The sequence below is a fragment of the Schistocerca cancellata genome, chromosome 4, assembly GCF_023864275.1.
Source record: "Schistocerca cancellata isolate TAMUIC-IGC-003103 chromosome 4, iqSchCanc2.1, whole genome shotgun sequence".
Classification (NCBI taxonomy): domain Eukaryota; kingdom Metazoa; phylum Arthropoda; class Insecta; order Orthoptera; family Acrididae; genus Schistocerca; species Schistocerca cancellata.
Genome location: NC_064629.1, coordinates 171,788,188 through 171,800,724, shown reverse-complemented (window position 1 = coordinate 171,800,724; position 12,537 = coordinate 171,788,188).

Genomic DNA, 12,537 nt, shown 5'->3' with positions numbered 1-12,537 from the left:
CCCGAGGTCGGCTTCTACCAGTTTTTCCATTCGTCTGTAAAGAATTCGCGTTAGTATTTCGCAGCCGTGACTTATTAAACTGATAGTTCGGTAATTTTTACTTCTCTCAAATAATGACCTAAATTTTCAGTGTTACCATTGTGTCTACATGCAAACGAATTTCATAGCTCGTCTTTGTCCGAATATCTTATTTTTAATTAAGCAATTAGTACATTGAGGTGACAAAACTCATGGGGTACCTCCTAATATCGTATTGGACCTCCTCTTTCCCGGCATAGTGCAGCAGCACGATGTGGCATGGACTCAACAAGTCGCTAGAAGTCCTCTGCAGAAATCTGGAGCCACGCTACCTCTATAGCCGACCACAACTGCGAAAGTGTTGCCGGTGCTGGATGTTGCGAATGAACTGACCTCTCGATTATGTCCCACAAATGATCGGTGGGATTCAAGTCGGGCGATATGGGTGGCCAAATCGTTCCATCGAACTGTCCAGATTGTTCTTGAAAGCAGTTGCGAACATTTGTGGCCCGCTGACACGACATCGTTGTCTGGGAACATTAAGTCAATGACTAGCCGTAAATGGTCTCCAAATAGCCGAACATGACCATTTCCACTCAATGATCGAGTCAGTTGGACCAGACGACCCAGTTCATTCCATCTAAACACAGGCCACACCATTGTGGAGCAAGCATCAACTTGTACAGTGCCTTGTTGACAACTTGTGTCCATGTCTTCGTGAGGTCTGCGCCACACTCAGACCCTACTATCAGCTCTTACCAACTGAAATCAGAACCCATCTGACCAAGCCACGGTTTTCCAGTCGTCTCGGGGACAACCGATATGGTGAAGAGTCTAGGAGAGGCGCTACAGGCGATGTCGTGCTGTTAGCAAAGGCACCCGCGTAGGTCGTATGCTGTCATACATAGCCCATTAACGCCAAATTTCGCAGCACTGTCCTAACGGATACGTTCGTCGTACATCGCACATCGATTTCTTGGGTTATTCTACGCAGTGTTGCTTGTCTGTTAGCACTGATAACTCTATGCAAATACCGCTGCTCTCGGTCGTTAAGTGAAGGCCGTCGGCCACTGCGTTGTCCATGGTGAGAGGTAATGCCTGAATTTGGTATTCTTGGCACCCTCTTGACATTATGGATCTCGGAATATTGAATTCCCTAACGATTTTGGAAATAGAAGCCGGCCGCTGTGGTCTAGCGGTTCTAGGCGCTCAGTCCGGAACCGTGGGACTGCTACGGTCGCAGGTTCGAATCCTGCCTCGGACATGGATGTGTGTGATGTCCTTAGGTTAGTTAGGTTTAAATAGTTCTAAGTTCTAGGGGACTGATGACCACAGATGTTAAGTCCCATAGTGCTCAGAGCCATTTGAACCATTTTTTGGAAATAGAATGTTCCAAGCATCTAGCTCCAACTACCATTCCACGTTCAAAGATTGTTAATTCCCGTCGTGCGGCCATAATATCACGTAAGAAACCTTTTCACATGAATCACATGAGTATAAACGACAGCTCCGCCAATGCACTGCCCTTTTATGTCTTGTGTATGTGATAACACAGCCATTATATGCATATCGCTATCCCATGACTTCAGTGTACGTCCAACGTTTCGAAATACATTTAAATGGTTGAACATCCTGGAATTCTAAAGGAAGGGCTATACATAAAGTAGTCGTCCATCGGATTTGATTTTTTGACGTGTCATTTTTGGGTCTGGGTCTTATTTGCGGGAACTCCATTTGACATTCTACATCTACATGGATACTCTCTGCAAATCACATTTAAGTGCCTGGCAGAGGGTTCATCGAACCACCTTCACGATTCTCTATTATTCCAATCTCGTACAGCGCGAGGAAAGAATGAACACCTATATCTTTCCGTACGAGCTCTGATTTCCCTTATTTTATCGGGGTGATCGTTCCGCCCTATGTAGGTCGGAGTCAACAAAATATTTCCACATTCGGAGGAGAAAGTTAGAGATTGGAATTTCGTGAGAAGATTCCGTCGCAACGAAAAATGCCTTTCTATTAATGATTCCCAGCCCAAATCCCGTATCATTTCTGTGACACTCTCTCCCATATTTCGCGATAATACAAAACGTGCTGCCTTTCTTTGAACTTTTTCGATGTACTCCGTCAGTCCTACCTGGTAAGGATCCCGCACCGCGCAGTAGTATTCTAAAAGAGGACGGACAAGCGTAGTGTAGGCAGTCTCCTTAGTAGGACTGTTACATTTTCTAAGTGTCCTGCCAATAAAACGCAGCATTTGGTTAGCCTTTCCTACAACATTTTCTGTGTGTTCTTTCCAGTTTAAGTTGTTCGTAATTGTAATAAATAGGTATTTAGTTGAATTTACGGCTTTTAGATTATACTGATTTATCGAATAACCGAAGTTTAAAGAATTCCTTTTAGTACTCATGTGGATGAGCTCACACTTTTCGTTATTTATGGTCAACTGCCTCTTTTCGCATCATTCAGATATTTTTTCTAAATCGTTTTGCAGCTTGTTTTGATCTTCTGATGACTTTATTAGTCGATAAACGACAGCGCCATCTGCAAACAACCGAATACGGCTGCTCAGATTGTCCCCCAAATAGTTAATATAGATAAGGAACAGCAAAGGGCCTATAACACTACCTTGGGGAACGCCAGAAATCACTTCTGTTTTACTTGATGACTTTCCGTCAATTACAACGAACTGTGACTACTCTGACAGGAAATCACAGACCCAGTCACATAACTGAGACGATATTCCATAAGCACGCAATTTAACTACGAGCCACTTGTGTGGTACAGTGTCAAAAGCCTTCCGGAAATCCAGGAATACGGAATCGATCTGAAATCCCTTGTCAATAGCACTCAGCACTTCATGTGAATAAAGAGCTAGTTGTGTTTCATAGGAACGATGTTTTCTAAACCCAATTTGACTGTGTGTCAATAGATCGTTTCCTTCGAGGTAATTCATAATGTTCGAACACAATATATGTTCTAAAATCCTGCTGCATATCGACGTTAACGACATGGGCTTGTAATTTAGTGGATTATTCCTACTACTACATTGACTTAACTTCTTCCAAAATTTGATTATACATTTCATCTGATCCCACCGTCGTCATTTCATATCGCATATCGCTATCCCGTAACTTCAGTGTATGTCCAACGCTTCGAAATACTCAGATTTAGATGGTTGAACACCCTGGTCTTCTAAAGGAAGCGCTGTACATTAAGTAGTAATCCATCGGATTTGATTTTTTGACGTGTCATTTTTGGGTCTGGGTGGTATTTGCGGGAACTCCACTTGTCATTGACCCAACTTCTTCCAAAACTTGATGATACATTTCATCTGATCTCACCTTCGTCATTTAATTTGGACTGACTTTAAGATTGTTATGGTGTCTTTCAGTCCTGCACTTCAGGCTCGTAAAGCTGCATTTACAGGCTGAAGCATGATTAGATTTTCTTGGCCACAACCATGGCCATTCGGAATTCCAAATTGAACATGACTTTTTTAAAGCAAACTGTAAAATTTCTAGCTTTACAGCCGTCATATTCAACTACAAGAAGCTCTTCTTAGAGCTGCTGAGAAGGCAACAGTGGGAAGATGAAGTAATCTGGCGTGAGGTAACAATGACAGATGGTATGTTGGGTACGGATATCGCGAGAAAGACCGCCTAAATTGTGGTCCTCTTGCGCGATTGGCAGCTGCATTCGAAAGTAGCGCTCCAAAATGATAAACTTCTGTTATTATTACTAAAAAACAGTGAATTTCACTTGCATTGCTGATAAAATCGTCTCTGAATGTCAGGCTATCGTTGCATTATTTCGAAAGTGTTAATTATCAGCAGAATAATGAATAATAGGTAAACGAAATGGCAGACGAAGCACTTCGGAGATCTTCGGATTGTGCCTAACTTGGACGGCGGGCGAAGTGTTTCGGCTGTTAGATCAGAGGTAGTTCGGCAGTCTCACAGAACAGACATGTTGTATGCCGCGACAGGTATGAGTTAACACTTAATTAACACTCTCTGTTTTTTTAGACATGTAATTGAGAAGCAGTTTGATAGTAATCGTGCAAACACGCAGTTCATTATTTTGTTTATTCTCTGTGACAGTGTGAAGAACGGAAATTCTTTGTGATCCATAAAGTGGAATATAATTGTGGAGTTTCTCGTATTCTGCTAATAGAAAGCGAGTGGCATCCCGTATAAACAAACTAATTGAAAATTTAGTTATTTATACAATAACAGTTCCTCGCTAATAGCTTATTACAGCCTCAACATATCGGATGTTTTCTGTGCAGGGGACAACAACTATAGAAGACCGCAGGTTGGTGAAGATTATGCAGAACTTACTGTATACATTCCACTCAGGGCGGTGGAATGAAATAGGCACCTCGCGAGTACTGCACTCTTAGTACAAACGAGATCAGTAAAACGTTGTCTGCCGGCCGGAGTGGCCGAGCGGTTCTAGGCGCTACAGTCTGGAACCGCGCGACCGCTACGGGCGCAGGTTCGAATCCTGCCTCGGGCATGGATGTGTGTGATGTCCTTAGGTTAGTTAGGTTTAAGTAGTTCCAAGTTCTAGGGGACTGATGACCTAAGTCCCATAGCGCTCAGAGCCAAAAAGTCGTCTGTGGTAACACAGAGGAGGTATGAAGGGAAGAAATTTTAAATATTTCATTTTTAGTTTCATCTAAAGTCCTTAAAATCGATGAATAATTATCGTTTACAACTTCTGTAACCGCCAAGTATACCTACCAAAGCTGTTCGAGGAGCCGGCCATTGCTTTTTCCAACATACAAGGCGACAATTTTTTCATGGTAAAAGAATTCATATAACATGATGCAGCGACAAAAAATAAACGAATAAAAGTCATTTCCGAGATAGTCCTGATGACTGTAGCAGTGGTCGTTGGGAATTTTCACTCATTTCCCACTCATTAGCCTTCTTAGCGTACGTGAGGGGTCAATGTTATTTTCCTAAGGTTATTTAAGGTTAATCATGTAAAACTGGCTGCATCAAGCTTTTCTGTAGTTGCAACTGTGAGCAACGACTTGTTGACGATTCCGTCATTAACGTAACGTATTTCTACTGTTGCTACTGGAATATTTCCGCGGATATTTTTATCTCCCGTTCCATATTACACTAGATTACACCAGTTGACGTCAGATTCCTAATTCGTACTGCTTGGGCCATTGCTCGAATTTTCAGTTTCAAGTGGACGATATGGTGCGTTTTGTGGTGTATGACTGAGAGACTCCTTCAGATTCGGATCTTCAAACTAATTCTGAAATAACATTTTTTCTAGTGATTAAAATTCTTCTGGGTATTATGCCGCGTCATTGCTAAAAAACTGACAATGATAATAAACTAATACCGACGTCCTCGTCGAATTGCAACGGCCTTCCTCAGGGCACGACTGGTTTTGCATGGGGATAGATGCTTCTATTTATTACAGACTATCGATGTCTGACGTCACTGTTGTAAAACTTTTAATTGGCCCTCTAATATGATTGGCTAGCCATCACGTAAGGGAAGATGGAAGGAAAGAGGCTATTCGTGGATGTCCATGTCGTCAACGATTGGTAGCTGTCGGCCAATCAGCGTTCGGCTTCTGGTCGGCAAGTTTTCCTCCTGGTGTGCGCGGATGTGGACTGACAGTTGCTCTACAGCTGTTTGTCGCTAACGGCGGTGGTTTGGGTTCCATTGAAAGCATGCCTGTCTCGGAGATGTCTTTCAAGTAACCGGTCTGTAACAGTTCGTTGTGTCACTGTGGTGCCAACTTCTTCTCAGACTGGTGCTGCAGCCGGCCTTGGTGGCCGAGTGGTTCTAGGCGCTTTAGTCCGGAACCGCGCTGCTGCTGCGGTCGCAGGTTCGAATCCTGCCTCGGGCATGGGTGTGTGTGATGTCCTTAGGTTAGTCAGGTTTAAGTACACTACTGGCCATTAAAACTGCTACACCACGAAGATGTGCTACAGACGCGAAATTTAACCGACAGGAAGAAGATGCTGTCATATGCAAATGATTAGCTTTTCAGAGCATTCACACAATGTTGGCGCCGGTGGCGACACCTACAATGTGCTGACATGAGGAAAGTTTCCAACCGATTTCTCATACACAAACAGCAGTTGACCGGCGTTGCCTGGTGAAATGTCGTTGTGATGCCTAGTGTAAGGAGGAGAAATGCGTACCATCACGTTTCCGACTTTGATGAAGGTCGGATTGTAGACCATCGCGATTGCGGTTTATCGTATCGCGACATTGCTGCTCGCGTTGGTCGAGATCCAATGACTGTTACCAGAATATGGAACGCCGTGCTGGATCCCAACGGCCTCGTATCACTAACAGTCGAGATAACAGGCATCTTATCCGCATGGCTGTAACCGATCGTGCAGCCACGTCTCGATCCCTGAGTCAACAGATGGGGACGTTTGCAAGACAACAGCCATCTGCACTAACAATTCGACGACGTTTGCAGCAGCATCGACCTTCAGCTGGGAGACCATGGCTGCGGTTACCCTTGACGCTGCATCACAGACAGGAGCGCCTGCGATGGTGTACTCAACGACGAACTTGGGTGCACGAATGGGAAAACGTCATTTTTTCGGATGAATCCAGGTTCTGTTTACAGCATCATGATAGTCGCATTCGTGTTTGGCGACATCACGGTGAACGCACATTGGAAGCGTGTATTCATCATCGAATCAGCCAGCGTGATGGTATGGGGTGTCATTGTTTACACGTCGCGGTCAACTCTTGTTCGCATTGACGGCACTTTTAACAGTGGACATTACATTTCAGATGTGTTACGATCCATGGCTCTATCCTTCATTCGATCCCTACGAAACCCAACATTTCAGCAGGATAATGCATGACCGCATGTTGGAAGTCCTGTACGGGCCTTTCTGAATACAGAAAATGTTCAAGTGCTCCCCTGGTCAGCAAATTCTCCAGATCTCTCACCAACTGAAAACGTCTGGTCAATGGTGGCCGAGCAACTGGCTCGTCACAATACGCCAGTCACTACTCATGATGAACTGTGGTATCGTGTTGAAGCTGCACGGGCAGCTGTACCTGTACAATCCATGCAAGCTCTGTTTGACTCAATGCCCAGGCGTATCAAGGGCGTTATTACGGCCAGAGGTGGTTGTTCTGGGTACTGATTTCTCAGGATCTATGCACCCAAATTGCGTGAAAATGTAATCACATGTCAGTTCTACTGTAATATATTTGTCCAATGAATGCCCGTTTATCATCTGCATCTCTTCTTGGTGTAGCAGTTTTATGGCCAATATTGTTGTTCTAAGTCTAGGGGACTGATGACCTCAGACGTTAAGTCCTATAGTGTTTAGAGGCATTTGAACCATTTTTGAACTGGGGCTGCAGATGCAGTACGAGGTGCCACAACTATACGCCGAACACGTTGGTCTCCTCTCCCGGAAGGCCAGCCGGTGTGGCCGTGCGGTTCTAAGCGCTTCAGTCTGGAACCGCGTGACCGCTACGGTCGCAGGTTCGAATCCTGCCTCGGGCATGGATGTGTGTGATGTCCTTAGGTTAGTTAGGTTTAAGTAGTTCTAAGTTCTAGGGGACTGATGACCACAGATGTTAAGTCCCATAGTGCTCAGAGCCATTTGAACCATTTTTTTGTCCCGGAAGAGCCACATGGCCGTCCGGAACTAGTTCTTTTTGCGACCGTACATTCTCGTAACCACCGCTGGCAGAAATCACGTAAAGTGGCTACACTCCTGCCGACTCTTTCTGCATTATCGCAGAAGGAACATCCAGCTTCTCGTATCTCGTCCAAACTCAGTGATATGTTAATAATGGCATCTTTGTCGCCTTAAAGGCATTTTTGACTGACATCAACTCACAACGCCCTGTCTGAACGGGAACTAACGCCGACGACCTTTACAGCGTTATTTACATCAAACCTGATTTGCATCCTTTTAGTGGCGCTAATAGGGCCACTCTTACACTACTGGCTCGAAATTTGAACAGATATCATCTGTCAGATGTAGAAACATGCCTGCCAACTTCCTTTTATGTCGGACAAATCATTTCTGATGTTGTCATCTTTTTTCGTCAGTGCGTGTTTTACACTTTATTTGATTTTCTTTCCAGTCAATACATTCCTCCTCTTTTTGAGGTCTCCAAACACAGAACACAACTCCAAAAGATCTAGCACTGAATGGTTTGGTGTAATAGAGAAAGCGCCTATTACGAAGGGCAGATTGGTATGACCAGCGCCTGGAAACTAAAATCTAGGAACGGCGAGGCTTGTCGGTTGCTGGCGCCCTATCGTGAGCATCTATGGAGAGTTATTGAAGGATAGTGAAATTAGGAATAGGTGACGAAGTGTTGGACCTCGACGCATCATGACAGAACGTGGAGGTCGGAGCCTTGCACTCCGTCTTCAGGCCAGAAGTGGCCCATCAGGACCGTCCGACCGCCGTGTCATCCTCAGTTGCGGATGTGGATAGGAAGGGCGTGTGGTCAGCACACCACTCTCCCGGTCGTTACGATGGTTTTCTTTGACCGGAGCCGCTACTATTCGTTCGAGTAGCTCTGAAGTTGGCATCACGAGGCTGAGTGCACCACGAAAAATGGCAACAGCGCATGGTGGCTGGATCGTCACCCATCCAAGTGCCGGCCACGCCCGACAGCGCTTAACTTCCCTAATTTCACGGGAACCGGTGTATCCACTGCGGCAAGGCCTTTGCCAGGTTCGAGCCTTGCCCGGTGTGTAAAGCGGGAAAGACGGCCATCTGTGGCAGATCTGACGACAGAATTCAGTGTTGGCGCAGGCACAAGTGTCTCGGAACACAGTGTTCAGTAAGCGTTGTTGACCGTGGGGCTCTGTTATGGGCGATCTCTACGTGTTCATATAATCACACAATGACATCGTCAATTGTGACACCGCCGGCCGGAGTGGCCGTGCGGTTCTAGGCGCTACAGTCTAGAACTGAGCGACCGCTACGGTCGCAGGTTCGAATCCTGCCTCGGGCATGGATGTGTGTGATGTCCTTAGGTTAGTTAGGTTTAATTAGTTCTAAGTTCTAGGTGACTGATGACCTCAGAAGTTAAGTCGCATAATGCTCAGAACCAATTGTGACACCAGTGGACACAGCATCATAGAGATTGGTTCAAATGGCTCTGAGCACTATGGGACTTAACATCTGTGGTCATCAGTCCCCTAGAACTTAGAACTACTTAAACCTAACTAACCTAAGGACATCACACACATCCATGCCCGAGGCAGGATTCGAACCTGCGACCGTAACAGTCCCGCGGTTCCGGACTGAGCGCCTAGAACCACTAGACCACCGCGGCCGGCCATAGAGATTGGTCTGCGGACAAATGGAGCTGAGTCACCCAGCCAGATGAATAGCGTTCTTCTTTTACCAGATTGATGGACGTGTTAGGATACGCCGTGACCAAGGGAACAGCTGAATGAAACATGCAACGCGACAATGACGCAAGTCGATGGGGGTAGTATTATGCTATGAGGGACATTCACATGGACTTGCATGAGACCTGTGGTAGAATTCTAAGGAACCGTGGCAACTGTGGACTACATTCACATTATTTCGGACCAGCTGCATAACGTCATACTTCATGCCTGCCCTGACGGCGATGACTTCCTTCAACAGGATGAGTGTTAGTGTCCTAAGGCTAGAATCGTGCTACAGCGATTTGAGGAGCATGTTAGTGAACTCTTCTTGATCTCTTTGCATTAAATTCATCTGAAATCTACCAATGGCAGCACATGTGGGACGGAATTGGACGCCAGCTCTGTGTCCACAGACTACCTGTCAGTAATGTACGGGAACTGTGTTACTATGCAACATCTAGCGCTACATACTCTTTGAAACCTACCAGTGACGTAATATATATCCATGCCTCACAGAATCGTTGCTGTTTCTAAGGTGGACCAACATGCTACTTAGCAGGTGGTCAACATGTTTTGGCTGATCAGTGTCTATACACATGCGTTGTCCACTTACTCTAAAACTTCAATTGTACATCTGAAATTCTAGCTTAAGTCGATCAGGAATATGAGATGCTAAAGGGGACTGATGCTTGCCATACAATTCATTGTTTGGTCCAGTAACATAGGTTGCATGCTTGTGAAGAATCTGATAAAAACTACGAGGGTAGATCATATTTTCTGCACCAACCACGAACAGCAGTAGATACGTAGGACAGATTCTGGCTCAGGTAAATATCAGGTGACCCATCAGTTACGGTGATTGGTTTTCGTCCACCACTCCTGCCTTTGCACCAAACAAGAACTTCTGGTGTCAGGTTGCACATAACCCTGAGAATGAATATCAGGTTATACATTAGGCAATTGTTCTAGGTACATTCATATGCACCCCCCTCCCTTTTGCTCCCCCCCCCCCCCACCTTCCCTAGGCCTGCTCACGCTCCAGATAAGGACTTACGCTCTAAGATTACACATGAGCTTGAGAGAGATTATCAGCCTACACACATTACGAAATTAAGCTAAATATATTCACAGACACCCCCAACTTGCCTAATGTATTGTCTTGAACAAGTTCAGTCCACTGATAAAGGGCTATAAAGAACCAGTCACATGGTCTCCAGGTGTGAAAATAAAGATCACCCTCTTGATTAGAATTTAAGCTCCCCCTCCTCCTCCTCGTACTCTTAATACTAGAGCACTAGAGTGGATGGATTCATTCTAGTGCTGGGAGAGAACATGGTCTGTTATAGACAACACATTTCGGTCTATACCGAAAGAGTCATTAAATAACAACAATGTTCTAGCAAATTAACTTGTAATTTATTAAAAACTTTTACAATACAATTTTTAACAGCAGTGTTTTCACAAACCTAATTTTGCATTTTTTTCAGTCTCTATAATACAATATTTACCTGTAAAACATTTCTTCTGATCATTTTTCTGTACACAACATATGGGAAATGGGGACATGCAGCTACAGATGAAGAGAAAACGACACACACACCCACACCCACATATGTGTGTGTGTGTGTGTGTGTGTGTGTGTGTGTGTGTGTGTGTGTGTGTGTGTGTACAGAGTATGCAGTCACTGATGCATACTCACGTATGCACAACTATGACAAGCTATTCATCTAACTATTCCACAAACATGCAAAATATTTACAAATAAATTAAGGAGTCATACCCTAAATCACCCCCATCCCAAAAGATGAACCGTTTTTAGTCAGGATGCGGCAGCCCAACATTCAATTGCAGTACAGTATTTACCTACTGTCCGCAAGATAGAAAGACTACTTGCTGCACTATGTATCGAGTGATGCGAACGTCCTCAACCAAGAACCTCCTGCAATCCTCTATCAAGAGCCTTTGAGGCCACATGGTGCACAGACTTAGCCTGCCTTTGGGTGGCACCTGCATCTACGTGGTACACGTACATCTTTGACATGAACCCCATAAACTCCACAATTTGCGACCTATTGGCCTCGTCTTTCATCGGGCCAATAGCCTCCCTGTTTTGTGGTGTTATTGCATAAGGATTATACGTCTTATATCCATAGGTATCGGATTTTTCACGATTGTATCTAATTACTTCAGATGGACTGCAGCCTTTCATCCAGAAGGTCTGTACCCACATAAAGTAATTTGGGATCAGCGGAATTGAGCTTCACGAACTAGTAGAGTTTGGAGAGATATAGAACACACATACCAATATATATATATATAGGCTTTGTGAGCTGCACTGAAATCTTAGGTATCTCCACAGCTACTAGCCTGCTTAAAACTTGGCTTGACGATGTCATCTCCTGCGCCGTAACGCTCAGAACAATGGTAAACTAAATGAATTTCACGGCATTCCCTAACATTTTTGATTGTCTGCCCAAAAATTGAATTGTCCATTAATTCATAATTTTTTTCCGAAATCACGCATTGCGGATGACCTCGTTTTGATGTTTAAATAAATGTAATCCTTCAATTAGCGTGATTGGTCGAAGACGATGCTGCATGTGATTCCAACAAGTTTCATGCCCATCCTAGGACGCTGCTGGAAATTTCCGTAGTGCAGAATACATCTATGAATGTTCCGCAGTATTGTTATTAGCTTTGGGACCGAACCTTTGCGCGTGATTGTGTGCTCCAGACACAGTGCCAGGTCACCGTGTGCGTCATGCAAATTATTGAGATATTCCAGGTTTGCTTCCAGGAGATATCCTTCAACAGAATCCTCAGGAATATATAGGATCCTTTCCTTCAGTCTGGCCATATCCCCTTCGAACATCGATCAGAACCCTACCATTGGCACTGCTGCATGGCCTCCCCGTGCACAATAACCTGATTGGCTAACTCCTATGCTTTTTATGGTAATTCAGAAACGGCACAAAATACCTAATTTTTTTCTGAACAGTTATTTCTCAGCACAACCTACCACACAACTACCTTTCTAGCTTTTCAGCCTGTTTCTGACCACCCTGTATAATCCAACATACACTCCTGGAAATGGAAAAAAGAACACATTGACACCGGTGTGTCAGACCCACCATA